This window comes from Dama dama, chromosome 17, assembly GCF_033118175.1.
Source record: "Dama dama isolate Ldn47 chromosome 17, ASM3311817v1, whole genome shotgun sequence".
Lineage (NCBI taxonomy): Eukaryota > Metazoa > Chordata > Mammalia > Artiodactyla > Cervidae > Dama > Dama dama.
This window is the reverse complement of record NC_083697.1, coordinates 52726904-52749967: the sequence shown is the minus strand read 5'-3', so window position 1 is coordinate 52749967 and position 23064 is coordinate 52726904. Positions and strand designations below refer to the sequence as shown.

At 38.9% G+C, this 23064-nt stretch overlaps 1 long non-coding RNA gene across 1 annotated transcript in view; it reads left to right on the top strand.

Annotated features, from left to right (window-relative positions):
• The window catches only part of LOC133071924 (uncharacterized), a 38636-nt gene extending 22767 nt beyond the window's left edge, over positions 1–15869 (top strand). Inside the window, exons 2-3 of the long non-coding RNA XR_009696559.1 lie at positions 7446–7639; positions 15656–15869. This is a non-coding gene — a long non-coding RNA (uncharacterized LOC133071924). The remainder of the gene's footprint in view (positions 1–7445; positions 7640–15655) is intronic.
• The last annotated feature ends 7195 nt before the right edge of the window (positions 15870–23064 follow it).

The window sequence follows — 23064 nt, the reverse complement described above, 5'->3', positions numbered from 1 at the left end:
GGCAGTGATAAACCTGGAAGTCAGACCCAAAGGTCTGACATAGAGGGTAAGGTTTTAAACGGCATGAAGTGGCATGGAATAACCCAATGCATCTTTATCAAATCTGGATTAAAATCACTACAATAAATGTTGAGCCAATAATTTGCAACCAACATTTAATTTTAAAAAATTACCTTCATTTTTATTTTTTCATTTTAACATCTTCAATGGAATATAAATCCAGCACTATTTGCTAATGAGCAAATCTGTGTTAATTAAATTAGTTAACTTTTTCACAAGGGTACACATAAAACTACTTTTTAGGAAAAGTGTTTTCCAAATTATAATCTATTATACTCACTATTGGATCAATCAGTTTCTACTATAAGTTTTTAAAATTATTTCATTCCTTTGATTTTATCTGACCTGACCAATCTAGACAAAATATCCTCTAACTTAACTTGGCCAAATTTTAGTCAGTCTTCTTTTTTCCCCACAGGTCCTTAGACCTTGGCTCACCTTTGAATTTAAGAAAGTACTCCAATTTGTAACAGTTCCTCCTTAAAGGGGGTCTCCTGAGAACTGACTGCCCTCAGGGAAAAACATTATTGGGTCAACAATCAGATCCTACCATCTGTTCATCCCCCTCTCCAACACCCATTTCTTTCAAGCCTAATTTACTCCTCTCTGGACAAGAGTCCTTTCTGCCTAGCCTTTGAGACAAAGGTAGACCTTACCCTCAGAGTGTTCTCCCTATTGCAAAAGTCTATTTGAGTAAAATCTCTCGTTACCTACATCCATATTTCTTTTTTACTTGAGTCTCCAAGGTATTTCTTCATCAGTTCCATGCCACAGTGCAGAAATGAGGCATTAGTTTCCTGGAATAACAAATGAACATGTCAGCATCTTTTTTTTTTTTTTTTTTTTAAGAGTACTTTGTGCCAGGTTCTTAAACATAAACTGTTTCAATAGGACTATCTTAGCTTTAAGATGTATCCATCTTTATTAGCCCTTTTTTATACATCAGAAAACCGATGGGTTTAGTTAGATGGGAGTTCTAATGTTCAGTTAGATGGGAGTTCTAACATTTTGTATTTAGCCATTACACCATACTTTCTCATGATTTTCCCCAAAATAATCTATTCATTCTTTCTCTTGCTTCCAATTGTGCTATGCAGAAGAGAAATACTCTCATGTTATCCCTCAAAACACTATTGTGATGGGCTTCTTCTAAAATTCTGTTTCAATTTTGAATTTGAAAATTGAACTTTCAACTCAGTTTTTAAAGTAATAGCATTTTAGCTTACCTTATATACTTGATGTTAAACTGCTTTAAAATAGTTCACAAATCAAGCAAATCTGTATGTATATTTATGCAAAATAAAAAGCAAATATGTTTACCTAGTGCTTTCATAAAAATCTGGTTACTTTAAGATAGAAATGATGATATTAAGATCCTGCTCATTTATTATGATTTATCCCTGGATCCAATGTTGAGAAATATTAACCTAATAATTTTAAGTTTGAAGTTATAAATATAATTTTTCCTTCTCCTACAAAATTTTATTAGGTTAAAAAAAGTCAGAATAGTAAATAATATAACAATTTAGATACCAGATGATAATATTAGAATTACTAGCATATATTTTTAATAGTTCAGATCTTTTATACAAATGAACTTACTTATTAATACAAAAAAGTAGAGTTACAAATATATAAAGCAAACCTATGTTTATGCAAAAATAGGAGAGGAGAGATAAATCAGGAGAATGTGTGCATGCTCAGTTGCTCAGTGATGTCCAACTCTTTGCAACACTATGGACTGTAGCGTGCTAGACTCCTTTGTCCTTGCAATTATCCCAGCAAGAATACTGGAATGGGTTGTGATTTCCTCCTCCAGGGCATATTTCTGACCCAGGGACTAAACCCACATCCTGCATGACAGGTAGATTCTTTACCACTGAGTCACCTGGGGATAGATAACTAATAAGGACCTATCGAATAACACAGGGAACTCTACCCAATATCTATAATGACCTATATGGGAAAAGAATCTAAAAAAGAGTAGATACATGTATATGTATAACTGATTCATTTTGTTGTACACCTGAAACTAATACAACACTGTAAATCAACTATACTCCAATGAAATTTTGTTTAAAAGTTTAGATATTTTTTTAAAATAGAATATTATAGGTAAACCAGAGGTCTTTGTTTGTCGCATCAGGCCACTTCCCCTCCATTCAGACTGAGCTTATTTTCATAAAATTGGCTTTTGTAATCAATTAAAAAAAAAGACTTTATGCATGTCATTTCTTTGTACACTTAGAAAATTATATCTAAGCTCTCTTACTGTAACTTCTTTTTCCACTCAACATTGTGTTTTGGCAATTTGCCTTGAAACATAAACTTGATAATATTGAATGCTGTGTGTATGGTGCAAATTGCTTTGAGAACCCCATGAACAGTATGAAAAGGCAAAAAGATATGATGCTGAAAGATGAACGCTCCAGGTTGGTAGTTGTCCAGTATACTACTAGGGAAGAGTGGAGAAATAACTCCAGAAAGAATGAAAGGTGGAGCCAAAGAGAAAACACTTCCCTGTTGTGGATGTGACTGGTGATATAAGTAAAGTCTGTAAAGAGCAATATTGCGTAGGAACCTGGGATGTTAGGTGCATGAATCAAGGGAAATTGGAAGTGGTCAAACAGGAGATGGCAAGAGTAAACATCGACATTTTAGAAATCAGTGAACTAAAATGGACTGGAATGGGCAAATTTAATTCAGATGACCATTAGTAGTAGTAGATGACTACTACTGTGGGCAAGAATCCCTTAGAAGAAATGGAGTAGCCCTCACAGTCAACAGGAGAGTCCAAAATGCAGTACTTGGGTGCAATCTCAAAAATGACAGTATGATCTCTGTTCATTTCCAAGAAAACCCATACAATATCACAGTAATCCAAGACTACACCCAATAAGTGATGCTGAAAAAGCTGAAATTGAATGGCTCTATGAAGAACTATAAGACCTTCTAAAACTAACACGAAAAAAGGAGATCCTTTTCATCATAGGGGACTGAAATGCAAAAGTAGGAAGTCAAGAAATACCTGGAGTAACAGGCAAATTTGGCCTTGGAGTACAAAATTAAGCAGGGCAAATGCTAACAGAGTTGTGCCAAGAGAACTCAATGGGCATAGCAAACACCTTCTTCCAACAACACAAGAGAAGACTCTACACATGGACATCATCAGATGGTCAATACTGAAATCAGATTTGATTATATTCTTTGCAGCTGAAGATTGAGAAACTCTATACAGTCAGCAAAAAAAAACTGCAAGCTGACTATTGCTCAGATCATGATCCCCTTATTGCCAAATTCAGACTTCAAGAGAAGAAAGTAGGGAAAACCAGTAGACCATCCAGGTATGACCTAAATCAAATCCCTTACAATTTTACAGAAGAAGTGACAAACAGATTCAAGGGATTAAATCTGATAGACAGAGTGCCTGAAGAACTATGGATGGAGGTTCGTGAGATTGTACAAGAAGCAGTGATCAAGACCATCCCCAAGAAAAAGAAATGTAAAAAGGCAAAATGGTTGTCTGAGGAGGCCTTACAAATAGTTGAGAAAAGAGAAGCTAAAGGCAAAGGAGTAATGGAAAGATATATCCATTTGAATGAAGAGTTCCAAAGAAAAGCAAGGAGAGATAAGAAAGACTTCCTCAGTGATCAGTGCAAAGAAATAGAGGAAAACAATGGAATGGAAATGACTAAGATCTCTTCAAGAATATTAGAGACACCAAAAGAACATTTCATGCAATGATGGGCACAATAAAGGACAGAAATGGTATGGAACTAACAGAAGAAGAAGATATTAAGAAGAGGTGCCAAGAATACACAAAAGAAGTATACAAAAAAGATCTTTATGACCTAAGTAAGCACTATGGTATGATCACTCACCTAGGGCCAGACATCCCGGAATGTGAAGTCAAGTGAGCCTTAGGAAGCATCACTATGAACAAAGCTAGTGGAGATGATGGAATTCCAGTTGAGCTATTTCAAATCTTAAAAGATGATGCTGTTAAAGTGTTGCACTCAATATGCCAGCAAATATGGAAAACACATCAGTGGCCACAGGACTGGAAAAGGTCAGTTTTCACTCCAATCCCAAAGGAGGGCAATGACAAAGAATGTTCAAACTACTGCACAATTGCTCTCATCTCACATGGCAGCAAAGTAATGCTCAAAATTCTCCAACCCAGGCTTCAACAGTATATGAACTGTGAAATTCCAGATGTTCAGGCTGGTTTTAGAAAAAACCGGAGTTCAAATCGCCAATATCTGTTGAATCATCAAACAAGCAAGAGAATTCCAGAAAAACATCTACTTCTGCTTTGTTGACTACACCAAAGCCATTAATCATGTCAATCACAACAAACTGTGGAAAAACTCTTTGAGACGGGAATACCAGACCTCCTTACCTGCCTCCTGAGAAATCTATATGCAGGTCAAGAAGCAACATTTAGAACTGTATATGGAAAAACAGACTGCTTCCAAATTGGGAAAGGAGTACTTCTAGGTTGTCTGCTATCACCCTGCTTATTTAACATATAACCAGAGTACATCATGCAAAATGCTGATCTGAATGAAGCACAACCTGGAATCAAAATTGCTTGGTGAAATATCAATAACCTCAGAAACGCAGATGACACCACTCTTATGGCAGAAAGTGAAGAGAAACTAATGGGCCTCTTGATGAAAGTGAAAGAGGAGAGTGAAAAAGTTGGCTTAAAGCTCAACATTCAGAAAACTAAGATCATGGCATCCGGTCCCATCACTTCATGGCAAATAGATGCAGGAACAAAGGAAACAGTGACAGACTTTATTTTCTTGGGCCCCAAAATTATTGCAGAAGGTGACTGCAACCATGAAATCAAAAAACCCTTGTTCCTTGGAAGAAAATCTATGACCAACCTAGACAGCATATTAAAAAGCAGAGACATTACTTTGCCAACAAAGGTCCGTCTAGTCAAAGCTGTGGTTTTTCCAGTAGTCATGTATGGATGTGAGAGTTGGACTATAAAGCAAGCTGAGTGCCGAAGAACTGATGCTTTTGAACTGTGGTGTTGGAGAAGACTCTTGAGAGTCCCTTGAACTTCAAGGAGATCTAACCAGTCAATCCTAAAGGAAATCAATCCTGAATATTCATTGGAAGGACTGATTCTGAAACTGAAGCTCCAATACTTTGGCCACCTGATGCGAAGAGCTGAATCATTGGAAAAGACCCTGATGCTGGGAAAGACTGAAGGTAGGAGGAGAAGGTGGTGACAGAGGATGAGATGGTTGAATGGCATCACTGATTTGACAGATAAGATTTTGAGCAAGCTCCGGGAGTTGGTGATGGACAGGGAAGCCTGGTGTGCTGCAGTCCATGAGGTCGCAAAGAGTTGGACACGACTGAATGACTAAACTGAAATATCTATTACCATATTGGTGAATATTTTTCCTCAATTTTTTGCTATTGAAAGCAATGTAGCAATGAATTTCATTAAACCTATATTCTGTTGAAATTATGCAAAGCTTTTCTATTATATTCCTAAAATAAAATTTCTATTATAGGGTATTAATACGTTTAATAGAGTCCCTCTAATACTCTATGTTTATTTCCCAAATCCAAGTGTACCTTCGAATGTGATCTTATTTGGATATTGGGTCTTCAGAGGGAAATAAAATTAACAGGAGTTCATTAGTGTAGACTCTAATCCCAAAGAACTGGTGTTCTTATGAAAAGGGGAAATCTAGATATAGATACAGACAAGGGCTGCCATTCCCTTCTCCAGGAGAACTTCCCAACACAGGGACTGAACCTGGGTCTCCGACATTGCAAGCAGATTCTTTACCACTGGAGACACCAGGAATACCCCAAATTGTCAGCAAACCACTAGAAGCTAGGTAAGAGGCATGGAACAGAGAACAATGAGCCAGTAATTTCTATTTAAGCCACCCAGTTTGCATTGCTTCATTATGGCAGTCCTAAATAATAGACAAGGTATGTGTTTTTTTCAACTTTATTTAGGCATTACTAAATATCCTTTTCTTTTCCAGGGGGATGGTCTTGATTCCTGTCTCCTGTACAATGTCATGAACCTCCGTCCATAGTTCATCAGGCTCTCTGTCTATCAGATCTAGTCCCTTAAATCTATTTCTCACTTCCACTGTATAATCATAAGGGATTTGATTTAGGTCATATCTGAATGGTCTAGTGGTTTTCCCTACTTTCTTCAGTTTAAGTCTAAATTTGGCAATAAGGAGTTCATGATCTGAGCCACAGTCAGCTCCTGGTCTTGTTTTTGCTGACTGTATAGAGCTTATCCATCTTTGGCTGCAAAGAATATAATCAATCTGATTTCAGTGATGACCATCTGGTGATGTCCATGTGTAGAGTCTTCTCTTGTGTTGTTGGAAGAGGGTGTTGGCTATGACCAGTGTGTTCTCTTGGCAAAACTCTATTAGCCTTTGCCCTGCTTCATTCCATACTCCAAGGCCAAATTTGCCTGTTACTCCAGGTATTTCTTGACTTCCTTCTTTTGCATTCCAGCCCTCTATAATGGAAAGGACATTTTTTGGTGGTGTTAGTTCTCATGGGCAATAGAAGGGGAGACAGTGGAAACAGTGTCAGACTTTATTTTGGGGGCTCCAAAATCACTGCAGATTGTGATTGCAGCCATGAAATTAAAAGACGCTTACTCCTTGGAAGGAAAGTTAGGACCAACCTAGACAGCATATTAAAAAGCATTAGTTTGCCAACAAAGGTCCATCTGGTCAAGGCTATGGTTTTTCCAGTGGTCATGTATGGATGTGAGAGTTGGACTGTGAAGAAAGCTGAGTGCTAAAAAATTGATGCTTTTGAACTGTGTTGTTGGAGAAGACTCTTGAGAGTCCCTTGGACTGCAAGGAGATCCAACCAGTCCATCCTAAAGGAGATCGGTCCTGGGTGTTCATTAGAAGGACTGATGCTGAAGCTAAAACTCCAATCCTTTGGCCACCTCATGCGAAGAGTTGACTCATTGGAAAGGACCCTGATGCTGGGAGGGATTGGGGGCAGGAGGAGAAGGGGATGACAGAGGATGAGATGGCTTGATGGCATCACCGACTCGATGGACATGAGTTTGAGTAAACTCCAGGAGTTGGTGATAGACAGGGAGGCCTGGCCTGTTGCAATTCATGGGGTCGCAAAGAGTCGGACACGACTGAGCAACTGAACTGAACTGAAATATCCTTTAAATTGATTTTTATCTCTGCAAGCAGTGTTCTTCTCTTTTTTCAATATCAATTTGGGACAACTTAAAAAAATAAAGAAATCACTAGACCTAGAAAAATCTCATCTAATAGATAATTTTAAATAATAAAGTTGGTAATGAATGGGTGCTTTTCTTTTTTTTTCCTCTTTCCCTTTCTCTTTAGTACTGCATATATCAAGCAGATGAAAGAATCATTGTTTTATCCCTTATGCTGGTCACTGTCTTCCTTTCCTCTGAGCAAGGATCCTGGTGACATTTTCCTTTCTTGCACGTGTGCGTGTTAAGGTGTTTCAGTCATGTTGGACTCTGCAACCCTATGGACTGCAGCCTGCAGGGTCCTCTGCCCAAGGGATCCAGGTAAGAATACTGGAGTGGGTTGCTGTGCCCTCCTCCAGGGGATCTTCTAGACCCAGGAATCAAACCTGCATCTCTTATGTCTTCTGTATTGGCGAGCAGGTTCTTCATCACTAGGGCCACTTGGGAAGTCCCATATATGATCTTAAATTTGGAGGCGTGCCTTGTCAGACAAGGCTGTCCATATCCTAATCTCCAGAACATAAGGATACGTTAGGTTACTTTGCAAGTGATAAATTAACACTGCGATTGGTATTAGGTGTCGTAATCATTTGACCCTAAAATATAAAATTTAGTTTGGATTATTTTGGCCCACTGTAATCACAAGATTTTTAAAAGTGAAAAAGGGAGGCAGAAGAAAACTCAGTGGGAGATGTGACCATAGAAGAAAGTCACAGAAAGACAGAATGTTGCTGACTTATGAAGATAGAGGAAAGAGGGCACAAAAGAAGGAATGAATTTGTCCTCCAGTAATTGGAAAAGACAAGGGAATATACTCTTCCTTAGCATGTCTAAAAGAGCACATAGCCTTTTTGGACCTTGATTTTAGCTAAGTGAGAACTTTGTCAGACTTCTGTCCAACAGAGCTGTAACATAATATATTTGTGTTGCTTTATACTACCACCTGACATGCCTTTTGAGAAATCTATGCAGATCAGGAAGCAACAGTTAGAACTGGACATGGAACAACAGACTGGTTCCAAATAGGAAAAGGAGTACGTCAAGCCTCTATATTGTCACCCTGCTTATTTAACTTATATGCAGAGTACCTCTTGAGAAACTCTGGACTGGAGGAAGCACAAGCTGGAATCAAGATTGCTGGGAGAAATATCAATAACCTCAGATATGCAGATGACACCATCCTTATGGCAGAAAGTGAAGAACTAAAGAGCCTCTTGAAGAAAGTGAAAGAGGAGAGTGAAAAAGTTGGCTTAAAACTCAACATTCAGAAAACTAAGATCACTTCATGGCAAATAGATGGGGAAACAATGGAAACAGTGACAGACTTTATTTTTCTGGGCTCCAAAATCACTGAAGATGGTGATTGCAGCCATGAAATTAAGAGATGCTTACTCCTTGGAAGGAAAGTTATGACCAACCTAGACAGCATATTAAAAAGCAGAGACATCACTTTGCCAACAAAGGTCCATCTAGTCAAGGCTATGGTTTTTCCAGTAGTCATGTATGGATATGAGAGTTGGACTATAAAGAAAGCTGAGCACTGAAGAATTGATGCTTTGAATTGTGGTGTTGGAGAAGACTCTTGAGAGTCCCTTGGACTACAAGGAGATCCAACCAGTCCATCCTAAAGGAGATCAGTCCTGGTGTTCATTAGAAGGACTGATGTTGAAGCTGAAACTCCAATACTTCAGCCACCTGATGGGAAGAGCTGACCCATTTGAAAAGACCCTGATGCTGGGAAAGATTGAGGGCAGGAAGAGAAGGGGACAACAGAGGATGAGATGGTTGGATGGCATCACCAACTTGATGGATGTGGGTTTGGGTGGACTCCAGGAGTTGGTGATGGACAGGGAGGCCTGGCATGCTGTGGTTCATGAGGTCGCAAAGAGTCAGACATGACTAAGTGAATGAACTGAACTGAACTGATACTACTTTTGGAAGCAAAGCTATGACAAATCAAGACAGTGTATTTAAAAGCAGAGACATCACTTTACCAGCAAAGGTCTATATAGTCAAAGCTATGGTTTTTCCAGTAGTCATGTATGGATGTGAGACTTGGACCATAAAGAAGGCTGAGCACTGAAGTGTTGATGCTTTTGAATTGTGGTGCTGGAGAAGACTCTTGAGAGTTTCTTGGACTGCAAGGAGATCAAATTAGTCAGTCCTAAAGGAAATCAACTCAATATTCTTTGGAAAGGCTGATGCTGAAACTCCAAATCTTTGGCCACCTGATGGGAAAAGCCAACTTACTGGAAAAGTCCCTGATGCTGGGAAAGATTGAAAGCAAGAGGAGAGGGGGGTGGGATGAGATGGTTAGATAGCATCACTGACTCAATTCACATAAATGAGCAGACTCCTGGAGATAGTGGAAACAGAGGAGCCTGGAGCACTGCAGGGCATATTGTCAGAAATAGTTGGACACAACTGTGACTAAAAGGCAGCAACAACATGCCACTATTGGCAATAATTTACTTCAACCTTAATAAGTTAAAAATACAGTACTCAACACTGTTTCTTTTCATTTGTAAATGACAAAAATCCATTTCTGCCTAGCTTAAATGAAAAGTCATTTATTATCCCACATCAAGTTTAGAAAAGTGACATGGCATAACTGGACTATAGACCCAAATGCCTTAGGCTTTCTCCATCTCTGTCTTGTTTTTCTTCCTTCTCTTCCCCCACATACATTTAAGTAGATTCAGGTGGTGCTAGTGGTAAAGAATCTGCCTGCTAATGCAGGAGATGCAAGAGCCTTGGGTTCTCTTCCTGGGTCAGGAAGACCCTCTGGAGTCAGAAATTGCAACCCAATCCAGTATTCTTGTCTGGAAAATACCTTGGACACAGGAGGCTGGTGGGCTATAATCCATGGGGTTGCAAAGACTTGGACATGATTGAATGACTGAGCACCAATGCACCACTCCATAACCCAGCGAACAAGGTCAGAGGCATAGGGTGTTGGATTAAAGCAAACAAGGGCAAAAGGGCTAGGTGGTACTGGCATCTTGACTCTTTGGGAAACCATGTACATTAACTAAAGAAGCTATAATATGCAGTTTGAAAGACTTTTAATGTGTTTCTCTAGTAAATTAAAGTGGTTTTGCAATAACATACTTTCAGACTGAGATTCACAGAAAATGCCCATTCTTCTTTGGCATAAAAAGACTAATGTAGATTTAAAATGGTAAAAGGAATTATATGAGCATAGATATAGTTTTCACAAGATTCTTGAATCTTTATGCTGAAGTAACCTCTGAGAAAAGGATAATTGTCAACCAGAAGAATGCAGACTCCCTTAAAGCAAAGAAAACTCACTTTCTAGCCCAAATCGGATGTAATCCACAGAGAAAAAGAGTGCATGGAGAAAATGGTATGCTTTTTTTGGGAAATAAACAATTGTCCTATTTTGTCATTTTCAATAAATGAATAGATAGAATCTGTTTAAACATAATGTGGTTCCAGTCTTCTAGACAATAGCATACGGAACATTTAATAATAAGATGATATAAATAAGGCAAAGTGGTTCTCAGCTGGCCATATGGTTTTATTTTCTGTGAAAGCATAATTTTTCTCAGAGCTATGTTATTCCTTTTAGATTTCAGTATACTTTATTTCATTTGTTAATACTATTTAACACTTCTCCAGAATATTTATATAATTGGAAAGGCATTCCAATGATTTTATTCAAACATTCTGATAATAAATATATCAGTGAGAATTAAGAAGATGTCAAGAGACTGAAAACATGTGGGTGTGTTTATTCAAAGTTCCTGTGAAGCTGAGTTAATGTAAGTGAAGAGTAGCTACACAAGAAAGATGATCATTGCAGATGCCTGAAAGTTGAACAAAGGAGACACACACAGCTTGCCAGTTCATTCTGAGTCAAAAGATGGTCTCTTCCCTCTCCACTCCCTGAAAATGTTCAAAGTCTGTTCAAAGGATACACAAATGTGTAGAAAAAAGGCTTATAATCAGTGTTTTCAGCAATGGTTTTATAGACTCCAATGTAAAAACTGAGATATAACTGACATATCATACTGTATAAGTTTAAGGTGTACAATTTGATATGGTTCAACCCTCATCCCATTGATAATAAGGGCCACCTGCTCTTTGATATTTATGTATTTATTTTTGACTGTGCTGGGTCTTCGCTGCTTTGCATGGGCTTTCTCTAGTTGCAGCAAGCAGGGGCTGCTCTTTATGGTGCCCAGACTTCTCATTACGGTGGCTTCTCTTGTCATGGAGCACAGACTCTAGGGAGCGCAGGCTTCAGTAGTCACAGCATACAGGCTTCGCAGTTGGGCCACACAGGCTCAGCTGCTCCACAGCGTGTGAGCTGTTCCCAGAACGGGGATTGAACCCATGTCCCCTATCTTGGCAAGCTGATTCTTCTCCACTGTGCCACCAGAGGAGTCTGCGCTTTGATATTTTTTACTTTCAAGTGATACATACTCTTTACTAGGGTGGTAAATGTGCTATTTTTACTAGGTAGCTATGAAAGGATTTGCTTTAAAGAAAATCATTGGCACATGGGGTTGAAAGAAAAGAATGACTTTCTTTTCTGGAAAGTGAATAATTTTCAATCTTGTGGTGACATAAAATTCTCATTTGATAGATTCTGAAGTTATGAAAAATGGAAATATGGGGGGAAAACCTCAAGATATGTTATTAATTTTAAAAAATCAATGTTGTACAGAAAATGCTACTAATTGTGCAGGAAAAAAATAAAAGTTTCTAAAAGTAAGGAAATTTCTGGAAGCTTACATAATAATTTGTGTCACTCAGCATCCAAACAAGAAACAACATACTCAAGTTAAGGTAATTTGAAGAAGGTTTATTTACAAAGAAATTAATTACAAGCAAGTGGATAGTTACAGAAAGCTGAAAGAAAGGGACTCCATGGCACTCTTCTCTGTGGATTGCATCAGATTTCGGCTAGGAAGTGAGTTTTCTTTGCTCTAGAGGAGTCTGCCTTCTTTTGGTTGACTGCCACAGGAATGTTATCACCTCCAGGTTGAAGGGATAAGGGGAAAGAGAGGCTTCCAAATGCCAAAAGGAATCTTAAAAATCAGGGCAGAAATAAATGCAAAAGAAACTAAAGAGACCATAGCAAAAATCAACAAAGCTAAAAGCTGGTTTTTTGAAAAAATAAACAAAATTGACAAACCATTAGCAAGACTCATTAAGAAACAAAGAGAGAAAAACCAAATTAACAAAATTAGAAATGAAAATGGAGAGATCACAACAGACAACACTGAAATACAAAGGATCATAAGAGACTACTACCAGCAGCTCTATGCCAATAAAATGGACAACTTGGATGAAATGGACAAATTCTTAGAAAAGTATAACTTTCCAAAACTGAACCAGGAAGAAATAGAAGATCTTAACAGACCCATCACAAGCAAGGAAATCGAAACTGTCATCAAAAATCTTCCAGCAAACAAAAGCCCAGGACCAGATGGCTTCACAGCTGAATTCTACCAAAAATTTAGAGAAGAGCTAACACCTATCTTACTCAAACTCTTCCAGAAAATTGCAGAAGAAGGTAAGCTTCCAAACTCATTCTATGAGGCCACCATCACCCTAATTCCAAAACCAGACAAAGATGCCACAAAAAAAGAAAACTACAGGCCAATATCACTGATGAACATAGATGCAAAAATCCTTAACAAAATTCTAGCAAACAGAATCCAACAACATATTAAAAAAATCATACACCATGACCAAGTGGGCTTTATCCCAGGAATGCAAGGATTCTTTAATATCCGCAAATCAATCAATGTAATACACCACATTAACAAATTGAAAGATAAAAACCATATGATTATCTCAATAGATGCAGAGAAAGCCTTTGACAAAATTCAACACTCATTTATGATTAAAACTCTCCAAAAAGCGGGAATAGAAGGAACATACCTCAACATAATAAAAGCTATATATGACAAACCCACAGCAAGCATCACCCTCAATGGTGAAAAATTGAAGGCATTTCCCCTGAAATCAGGAACAAGACAAGGGTGCCCACTCTCACCACTACTATTCAACATAGTGTTGGAAGTGCTGGCCACAGCAATCAGAGCAGAAAAAGAAGTAAAAGGAATCCAGATAGGAAAAGAAGAAGTAAAACTCTCACTGTTTGCAGATGACATGATCCTCTACATAGAAAACCCTAAAGATTCTACCAGAAAATTACTAGAGCTAATCAATGAATATAGTAAAGTTGCAGGATATAAAATTAACACACAGAAATCCCTTGCATTCCTATATACTAACAATGAAAAAACAGACAGAGAAATTAAGGAAACAATACCATTCACCATTGCAACAAAAAGAATAAAATACTTAGGAGTATATCTACCTAAAGAAACAAAGGACCTATACATAGAAAACTATAAAACACTGATGAAAGAAATCAAAGAGGACACAAACAGATGGAGAAACATACCGTGTTCATGGATTGGAAGAATTAATATTGTCAAAATGGCTATTCTACCCAAAGCAGTCTATAGATTCAATGCAATCCCTATCAAGCTACCAACGGTATTTTTCACAGAACTAGACCAAAGAATTTCACAATTTGTATGGAAATACAAAAAACCTCGAATAGCCAAAGTAATCTTGAGAAAGAAGAATGGAACTGGAGGAATCAACCTGCCTGACTTCAGACTCTACTACAAAGCCACAGTCATCAAGACAGTATGGTACTGGCACAAAGACAGAAATATAGATCAATGGAACAGAATAGAAAGCCCAGAGATAAATCCACGAACCTATGGACACCTTATCTTTGACAAAGGAGGCAAGGATATACAATGGAAAAAAGACAACCTCTTTAACAAGTGGTGCTGGGAAAACTGGTCAACCACTTGTAAAAGAATGAAACTAGAACACTTTCTAACACCATACACAAAAATAAACTCAAAATGGATTAAAGATCTAAATGTAAGACCAGAAACTATAAAACTCCTAGAGGAGAACATAGGCAAAACACTCTCCGACATAAATCAAAGCAAGATCCTCTATGACCCACCTCCCAGAATATTGGAAATAAAAGCAAAACTAAACAAATGGGACCTAATGAAACTTAAAAGCTTTTGCACTACAAAGGAAACTATAAGTAAGGTGAAAAGACAGCCCTCAGATTGGGAGAAAATAATAGCAAATGAAGAAACAGACAAAGGACTAATCTCAAAAATATACAAGCAACTCCTGCAGCTCAATTCCAGAAAAATAAATGACCCAATCAAAAAATGGGCCAAAGAACTAAACAGACATTTCTCCAAGGAAGACATACAGATGGCTAACAAACACATGAAAAGATGCTCAACATCACTCATTATTAGAGAAATGCAAATCAAAACCACAATGAGGTACCATTACACGCCAGTCAGGATGGCTGCTATCCAAAAGTCTACAAGCAATAAATGCTGGAGAGGGTGTGGAGAAAAGGGAACCCTCTTACACTGTTGGTGGGAATGCAAACTAGTACAGCCGCTATGGAAAACAGTGTGGAGATTTCTTAAAAAACTGGACATAGAACTGCCATATGACCCAGCAATCCCACTTCTGGGCATACACACTGAGGAAACCAGATCTGAAAGAGACACGTGCACCCCAATGTTCATCGCAGCACTGTTTATAATAGCCAGGACATGGAAGCAACCTAGATGCCCATCAGCAGATGAATGGATAAGGAAGCTGTGGTACATATACACCATGGAATATTACTCAGCCATTAAAAAGAATTCATTTGAACCAGTCCTAATGAGATGGATGAAGCTGGAGCCCCTTATACAGAGTGAAGTAAGCCAGAAAGATAAAGAACATTACAGCATACTGACACATGTATATGGAATTTAGAAAGGTGATAACGATAACCCTATATGCAGAACAGAAAAAGAGACACAGAAATACAGAACAGACTTTTGAACTTTGTGGGAGAATGTGAGGGTGGGATATTTTCAAAAGAACAGCATGTATACTATCTATGGTGAAACAGATCACCAGCCCAGGTGGGATGCACGAGACAAGTGCTCCGGCCTGGTGCACTGGGAAGACCCAGAGGAATCGGGTGGAGAGGGAGGTGGGAGGGGGGATCGGGATGGGGAATACATGTAAATCCATGGCTGATTCATATCAATGTATGACAAAACCCACTGGAAAAAAAAAATAATAATAATAAAAATTAAAAAAAAAAAAAAAAATGCCAAAAGGAGGTAGAATCTTCTAGAACAAGCTGTCTTTTTAAGGGCATAGGCAATCTAAGTTGCTCTCATTGTGAGATAGCAAGTTGAATAAGGATCTTGACTTCACTCTCCTTTCTCCCTTCTCCAACAGGGCCCAACACACCTACCCCAACAAAACCCGTCCTTAAAGCCTGAGAGGAAGGAAGAAGTAGAAAGCAGGTCTGGAGAAGCATGGAAGAAATCTACTATAGGACTACCAACTTTGCTTCACTAAGTGTATTGTAGTGTGAATAGCTTTTCCCTCTACTGTTGTATTTCTTGGTCACTTACTAAAACTTGCCCATAACAAGTGTTTGCAGTAGAGAATTAACCACACCAACAGAGTAAACAATTTCTTTTAGGAAGCACTTCAGTTTGTATTCCTTGAAATTAGTTTCTCATTAATAAGAAGTCTGGAATTGCAGCAAATAGATGACACATTTCAATTTTCTAAGGATATGCATGATCAAAATGATTTAAAAGTATTGACACATTCACATTATCTTCAGGGAAAGCAGAGCAATTGCTCTTGTTAAGAAAATCAAATTGGCTTACCAATCTATTACATTTGTGGCAACGGTTCCCTTAGAAGTAGTCAGTATAGTGGTTATCAAATTGGTTATCCCCAGTTAGAGAAAAATGCTTCTTGTGTGCTAAATTATCAAAGCAGAATCTCAACCTAGTTCTGCTGATAGTACCAGACTACTAAGAGTTTTAAAAGAGGTAAATTTGATTTCAAATCTCACCTCTGTTACTTTAATTTTGGCAAGTCACTTAACATCTCTAAACCTAATTTTAAAAATAGAGATTACAATTAAACTACTTTCTCACAAAGGTTGAAATGCTAATACAGTAGTACAGTATCTGAGAAAGTAAGTGATGGAAGCTACATCTTATTTCATGAGCAGTGCAGTTTTAGTTCCTATCCATCTGTCTGTCTGTCTTTCTCATATACACATAGACATGTGTGAATTTTCACAGCCTAATCTTACAGTTGTTGTCTGGTATATTTTGCCTTCTGCCAGAGTAGAAGCTGACTCTACTGGTCTTTCTTATGAAGCACAGCAAGTGCAATACTTTGTTCATTGAATTGGACTTCTGAAAATATCTCGGCAATTGCCACCAAAAATTTGGAAATCAAATGCTTTGTTTCCTTGAATAATGTCTGAGACATCGATTTTTCCACTTTTGCATTGTAATTTTTCCTTGTCTTTCTTCTGTTCTGCAGATAGCAGGGCTCTGAGCTGCTTTTTTTTTTTTTTTTTTTTTTGGTGGTGGGTGTGTGGTCGGGGAGGAGTCGTACTGCTAGGCATTCGGCTTCCCAGGTGGCATTATTGGTAAAGAACCCCACTTGCCACTTCAGGAGCTGTAAGGGATGTGGGTTCAATCCCTGGGTCAAGAAGGTCTCTTGGAGAAGAGAATGGCAATCCACTCCAGTACTCTTGCCTAGAGAATCCCATGGAGAGAGGAGCCTGGAGCCCTACAGTCCATACGGTTGCAAAGAGCTGGACATGAGTGAAGCTACTTAGCACACATGCACTCTGGGCAGATGGGATCTTAGTTCCTTAACCAGGAATAGAACTCATACACCCTGCAGTGGGAGTGAGCCCGGGAAGTCCCAAGCGGACTTTTCTTAAGAGGCATTTCTGGCAGGAAGGAAAAGCAGTGGTCTGCATGACATTCGTCTTACTTGGTATTTGTTTCCCAAAACCAAAGTCCACTGACGCGATCAGTCTAGGTTCCCTAGAGGAAGAAGGCATAAAGAAACATAAACTGAAAGAAAGGATTTCTTTCAGAATAAAGGCAAAATCAGGAGATTGGAGAAAGCCAGTTAGGTTGTAGTTCCATAGTGAGGACAATCAATGAGGCCTCTTAACCTGATGTGTAGAGATTTTCCAAGAAAATATCAAGAATTTCTAGTGTAAAAGTGGTGCAGTTCCAGCCTGGGCAAAGGTGTATGAGTTAGAGAAGCAGTGGGAAATCTTGTGAAAGGAACCTGCAGTTTTCTTAGAGGGAAGCAGTGCACTCTGATGGCCAAGCACAGGAGATCTCCCAGGATTTTTTTTTTTGCTGCTGCCTATGTCCAAATTCTCCTCTTTCACTTTCATCAAGAGGCTCTTTAGTTCCTCTTCACTTTCTGCCATAAGGGTGGTGTCACCTGCATATCTGAGGTTATTGATATTTCTCCCAGCAATCTTGATTCCAGTTTGTGCTTCCTCCAGCCCAGCGCTTCTCATGATGTACTCTGCATATAAATTAAATAAGCAGGGTGACAACATACAGCCTTGACGTACTCCTTTTCCTATTTGGAACCAGTCTGTTGTTCCATGTCCAGTTCAAACTGTTGCTTCCTGACCTGCATACAGGTTTCTCAAGAGGCAGGTCAGGTGGTCTGGTACTCCCATCTCTTTAAGAATTTTCCACAGTTTATTGTGATCCACACAGTCAAAGGCTTTGGCATAGTCAATAAAGCAGAAATAGATGCATTCCTGGAACACTCTTGCTTTTTCAATGATCCAATGGATGTTGGCAATTTGATCTCTGGTTCCTCTACCTTTACTAAAACCAGCTTGAACATCTGGAAGTTCATGGTTCATGTATTGCTGAAGCCTGGATTGGAGAATTTTGAGCATTACTTTACTAGCGTGTGAGATGACTACAAATGTGCAGTAGTTTGAACATTCTTTGGCATTGCCTTTCTTTGGGATTGGAATGAAAACTAACCTTTTCCAGTCCTGTGGCCACTGCTGAGTTTTCCAAATTTGCTCACATATTGAGTGTAGCACTTTCACAGCATCATCTTTTAGGATTTGAAATAGCTCAACTGGAATTCCATCACCTCCACTAGCTTTGTTCGTAGTGATGTTTCCTAAGGCCCACCTGACTTCACATTCCAGGATGTCTTGATGAAAGTGAAAGAGGAAAGTGAAAAAGTTGGCTTAAAGCTCAACATTCAGAAAACTAAGATCATGACATCCAGTCCCATCACTTCATGGCAAATAGATTGGGAAATAGTGGAAGCAATGGCTAACTTTATTTTTCTGGGCTCCAAAATCACTGCAGATGGTGACTGCAGCCATGAAATTAAAAGATGCTTACTCCTTGGAAGGAAAGTTATGACCAACCTAGACAGCATATTAAAAAGTAGAGACATCACTTTGTCAACAAAGGTCCATCTAGTCAAGGCTATGGGTTTCCCAGTAGTCATGTATGGATGTTGGATAGTTGGACTATAAAGAAAGTTGAATGCCAAAGAATTGATGCTTTTGAACTGTGGTGTTGGAGAAGACTCTTGAGAGTCCCTTGGGCTGCACGGAGATCCAACCAGTCCATCCTAAAGGAGATCAGTCCTGGGTGTTCACTGGAAGGACTGATACTGAAGCTGAAACTCCAGTACTTTGGCCACCTGATGCGGAGAGCAGACTCATTGAAAAAGACCCTGATTCTGGGAAAGATTGAGGAAAGGAGGAGAAGGGGATGACAGAGGATGAGATGGTTGGATGGCATCACCGACTCAATGAACATGGGTTTGGGTGGACTCCAGAAGTTGGTGATGGACAGGGAGGCTTAGCGTGCTGTGGCTCATAGGGTCGCAAAGAGTAGGACACGACTGAGTGACTTAACTGAACTGAACTGATGTCCAGATTTCTCATGTTTCTTGGTGGCCCAGTCAGTAAAGAATTTACCTGCCAATCCAGGACATCCTGGTTCAGTCCCTGAGTTGGGAAGATCTTCTGGAGAAGGAAATGGCAATCCACTCCAGTATTTCTGCCTGGGAAATTCCATGGACATAGGGGTCACAAAAGAGTCAGACATGACTTAGAGGCTAAAAGCAACAAGAGTCATGGCCAAAGTTGGATTTTCTACCTGTCAATTAGGAAGGGGAAAACAGTTAAAATTGGATTGTTTTTAAAATAATTAGTTTGAACTAGAGATATCACCTACTTGTGGAAAGTGAGCCTTATCTCATACATTTATATCAAAAAGAGAGTCTGTGTTTTTTGACTTCAGGGTTTTAGGCTGTGAGAGTATACTGATAAGAAAAACAGTAGTTAAGTCAAGAGCTTTATGTCCTGCTGTTCTTTGCAGGGAAATACTGCCAATGGAGTTCTTCAGGCTTTGGAGACACTGACCTGCAAATGTACCTTAGCAAGCCTGTGCTGAATTTTAGATGTGGCACTCAGGTGCATTTGTTCAAGTTAGATAAACATACCTCATGACACTAATGGGTGATTTTCTTCTAGTGTACCTTTATATCCTCTTCCCATTTCTTTTTGAAAAAACAGAGCTTTTTGAGGTATAGTTTACATACAACATGCTACGCATTTAGATAAGACTCTTTTTTTTTTTTTTTTATTAGTTGGAGGCTAATTACTTTACAACATTTCAGTGGGTTTTGTTATACATTGATATGAATCAGCCATAGATTTACACGTATTCCCCATCCCGATCCCCCCTCCCACTTCTCTCTCCACCCGATTCCTCTGGGTCTTCCCAGTGCACCAGGCCCGAGCACTTGTCTCATGCATCCCACCTGGGCTGGTGATCTGTTTCACCATAGATAATATACATGCTGTTCTTTCAAAACATCCCACCCTCACCTTCTCCCACAGAGTTCACATGCTATGCATTTAAAGGTACAGTTTGATAAGGTTAAACATAGAAACACACACATGAACCCAACATGAAACTCAGGATAATGAACATATCTATTACTTCCAAAAGGTTCCTCATTCCCCTTTGTGAGGCCTCGCTCCTGTCCTGCCTACCCATTTATCTTCCTATCTGTATTCCGCTCCCCTGGTAATGATCTGCTTTCAGCCATAATAAATTAGTTTGCATTTTCTAGGATTTTATATAAATGTAGCTATTCAATATATACTCTTTTTTTTTTTTGTTGGCCTTCTTTCACTCACCATAATGATTTTGAAATATATCTATTTTGTTGTATATAGCAATAATGAAATTTTTATTAAAAATAAAGATGCCACGGAAGTTTGTATGCAAGCTGTATATATACATGTTTTAACTTTCCTAGAAGTAGAGATGGCTGCAATATATGGTGAGTATAGGCTTACCACTTTAAGAAACTGCAAAAAATTTTCTTCAAAATATTGGAAAATCACCAATAGCTGGTATGGGTATTATTTTTCTTGTTGTAATTTTAGCCATCCTAATAGGTGTGTAGGTTTGTCTTGTTGTGCATTTTCATGATGACTAATGGTGTTGCAAATCTTCTCATAGGCTTGCCTGCCATCCATATTTTTTTTTTTTGGTAAAGGATTCATTTCTTTTCCCATTTTAAAAATAACTTTTTTTCTTTTCTGTTACTGTGTATTGTTAGTTCTTTATCTATAAAGATTATAAGGCCTTTATCAGAGATATGATACACAAATGCTTTCTTTTTTATTTTTTAATTTATTTTTTTTATTGAAGGATAATTGCTTTACAGAATTTTGTTGTTTTCTATCACACCTCAACATGAATCAGTCATAGGTACACACATATCCCCACCCATTGGAACCTCCCTCCTATTTCCCACCTCCTCCCCTTGGCTATCTATTTTACATATGGTAATATAAGCTTCCATGCTACTCTTTCCATACATCTCACCCTCTCCTCCCCTCTCCCCATGTCCATAAGTCTATTCTTTATGTCTGTTTCTCCATTGCTGCCCTGAAATAAATTCTTCAGTACCATTTTCTAGATTCCATATATATCTGTTAGAATATGATATTTATCTTTCTCTTTCTGATTTACTTCACTCTGTATAATAGGTTGTAGGTTCATCTACCTCATCAGAACTGACTCAAATGCATTTCTTTTTATGGTTGAGCTAATACTCCACTGTGTATATGTATCACAACTTCTTTATACTTTCATCTGTTCATGACATCTAGGTTACTTCCATGTTCTAGCTATTGTAAATAGTGCTGCAATGAACAATGGGATACATGTCTCTTTTCAATTTGTTTTCCTCGAGGTAGGAAAGTTATGACCAACCTAGATAGCATATTAAAAAACAGAGACATTACGTTGCCAACAAAGGTCCGTCTGGTCAAGGCTATGGTTTTTCCAGTGGTCATGTATGGATGTGAGAGTTGGACTGTGAAGAAAGCTGAGCGCCAAAAATGTGAAGCTTTTGAACTGCGGTGTTGGAGAAGACTCTTGAGAGTCCCTTGGACTGCAAGGAGATCCAACCAGTCTATCCTAAAGGAAATCAGTCCTGGGTGTTCATTGGAAGGACTGATGCTGAAGCTGAAACTCCAATCCTTTGGCCACCTCATGTGAAGAGTTAACTCGGAAAAGACCTTGATGCTGGGAGGACTTGGGGGCAGGAGGAGAAGGGGACAACAGAGGATGAGATGGCTGGATGGCATCACCGACTCGATGGGCATGAGTTTGAGTAAACTCCTGGAGTTGGTGATGGACAGGGAGGCCTGGCATGCTGTGATTCATGGGGTCGCAAAGAGTTGAACACTAATGAGAGACTGAACTAACTAACTAATACTCCTAGGAGTGGGATTTCTATGTCATATGGTGGTTTTATTCCTAGTTTTCTAAGGAATCTCCATACCATTTTCTACTGTTTCCCCATCTATTTGCCATAAAGTGATGGGACCAGATGCCATGATATTAGTTTTCTGAATGTTGAGCTTTAAGCCAACTTTTTTACTCGTCTCTTTCACTTTCATCAAGAGACTTTTTAGTTCCTCTTCACTTTCTGCCATAAGGGTGGTGTCATCTGCATATCTGAGGTTATTTACATTTCTCCCAGCAATCTTGATTCCAGCTTGTGCTTCCTCCACCCAGCATTTCTCATGATGTACTCTGCATATAAGTTAAATAAGTGGTGATTGCAGCCATGAAATTAAAAGATGCTTACTCCTTGGAAGGAAAGTTATGACCAACCTAGACAGAATGTTAAAAAGCAGAGACATCACTTTGCCATAAAGGTTAGTCTAGTCAAGGCTATGGTTTTTCCAGTGGTCATGTATGGATGTGAGAGTTAGACTATAAAGAAAGCTGAGCACTAAAGAATAGATGCTTTTGAACTGTGGTGTTGGAGAAGACTCTTGAGAGTTCCTTGGACTGCAAGGAGGTCCAGTCAGTCCATCCTAAAGGAAATCAGTCCTGGGTATTCATTTTAGGACTGATGTTGAAGCTGAAATCCAATACTTTGGCCACCTGATGTGAAGAGCAGACTCATTGGAAAAGACCCTGATGCTGGGAAAGATTGAGGGCAGGAGGAGAAAGGGATGACAGAGGATAAGATGGTTTGATGGCATCACTGACACAATGGACATGGGTTTGGGTGGACTCCGGGAATTTGTGATGGACAGCAAGGCCTGGCATGCTGTGATTCATGGGGTCGCAAAGGGTTGGACATGACTGAGCAACTGAACTGAACTGATCTGATTCCATTTTCCATAGGGGCTGTATCAATTTACATTCCCACCAGCAGTGCAAGAGCATTCCCTTTTCTCTACGCCCTCTCCAGCATTTACTGTACCTAGAATT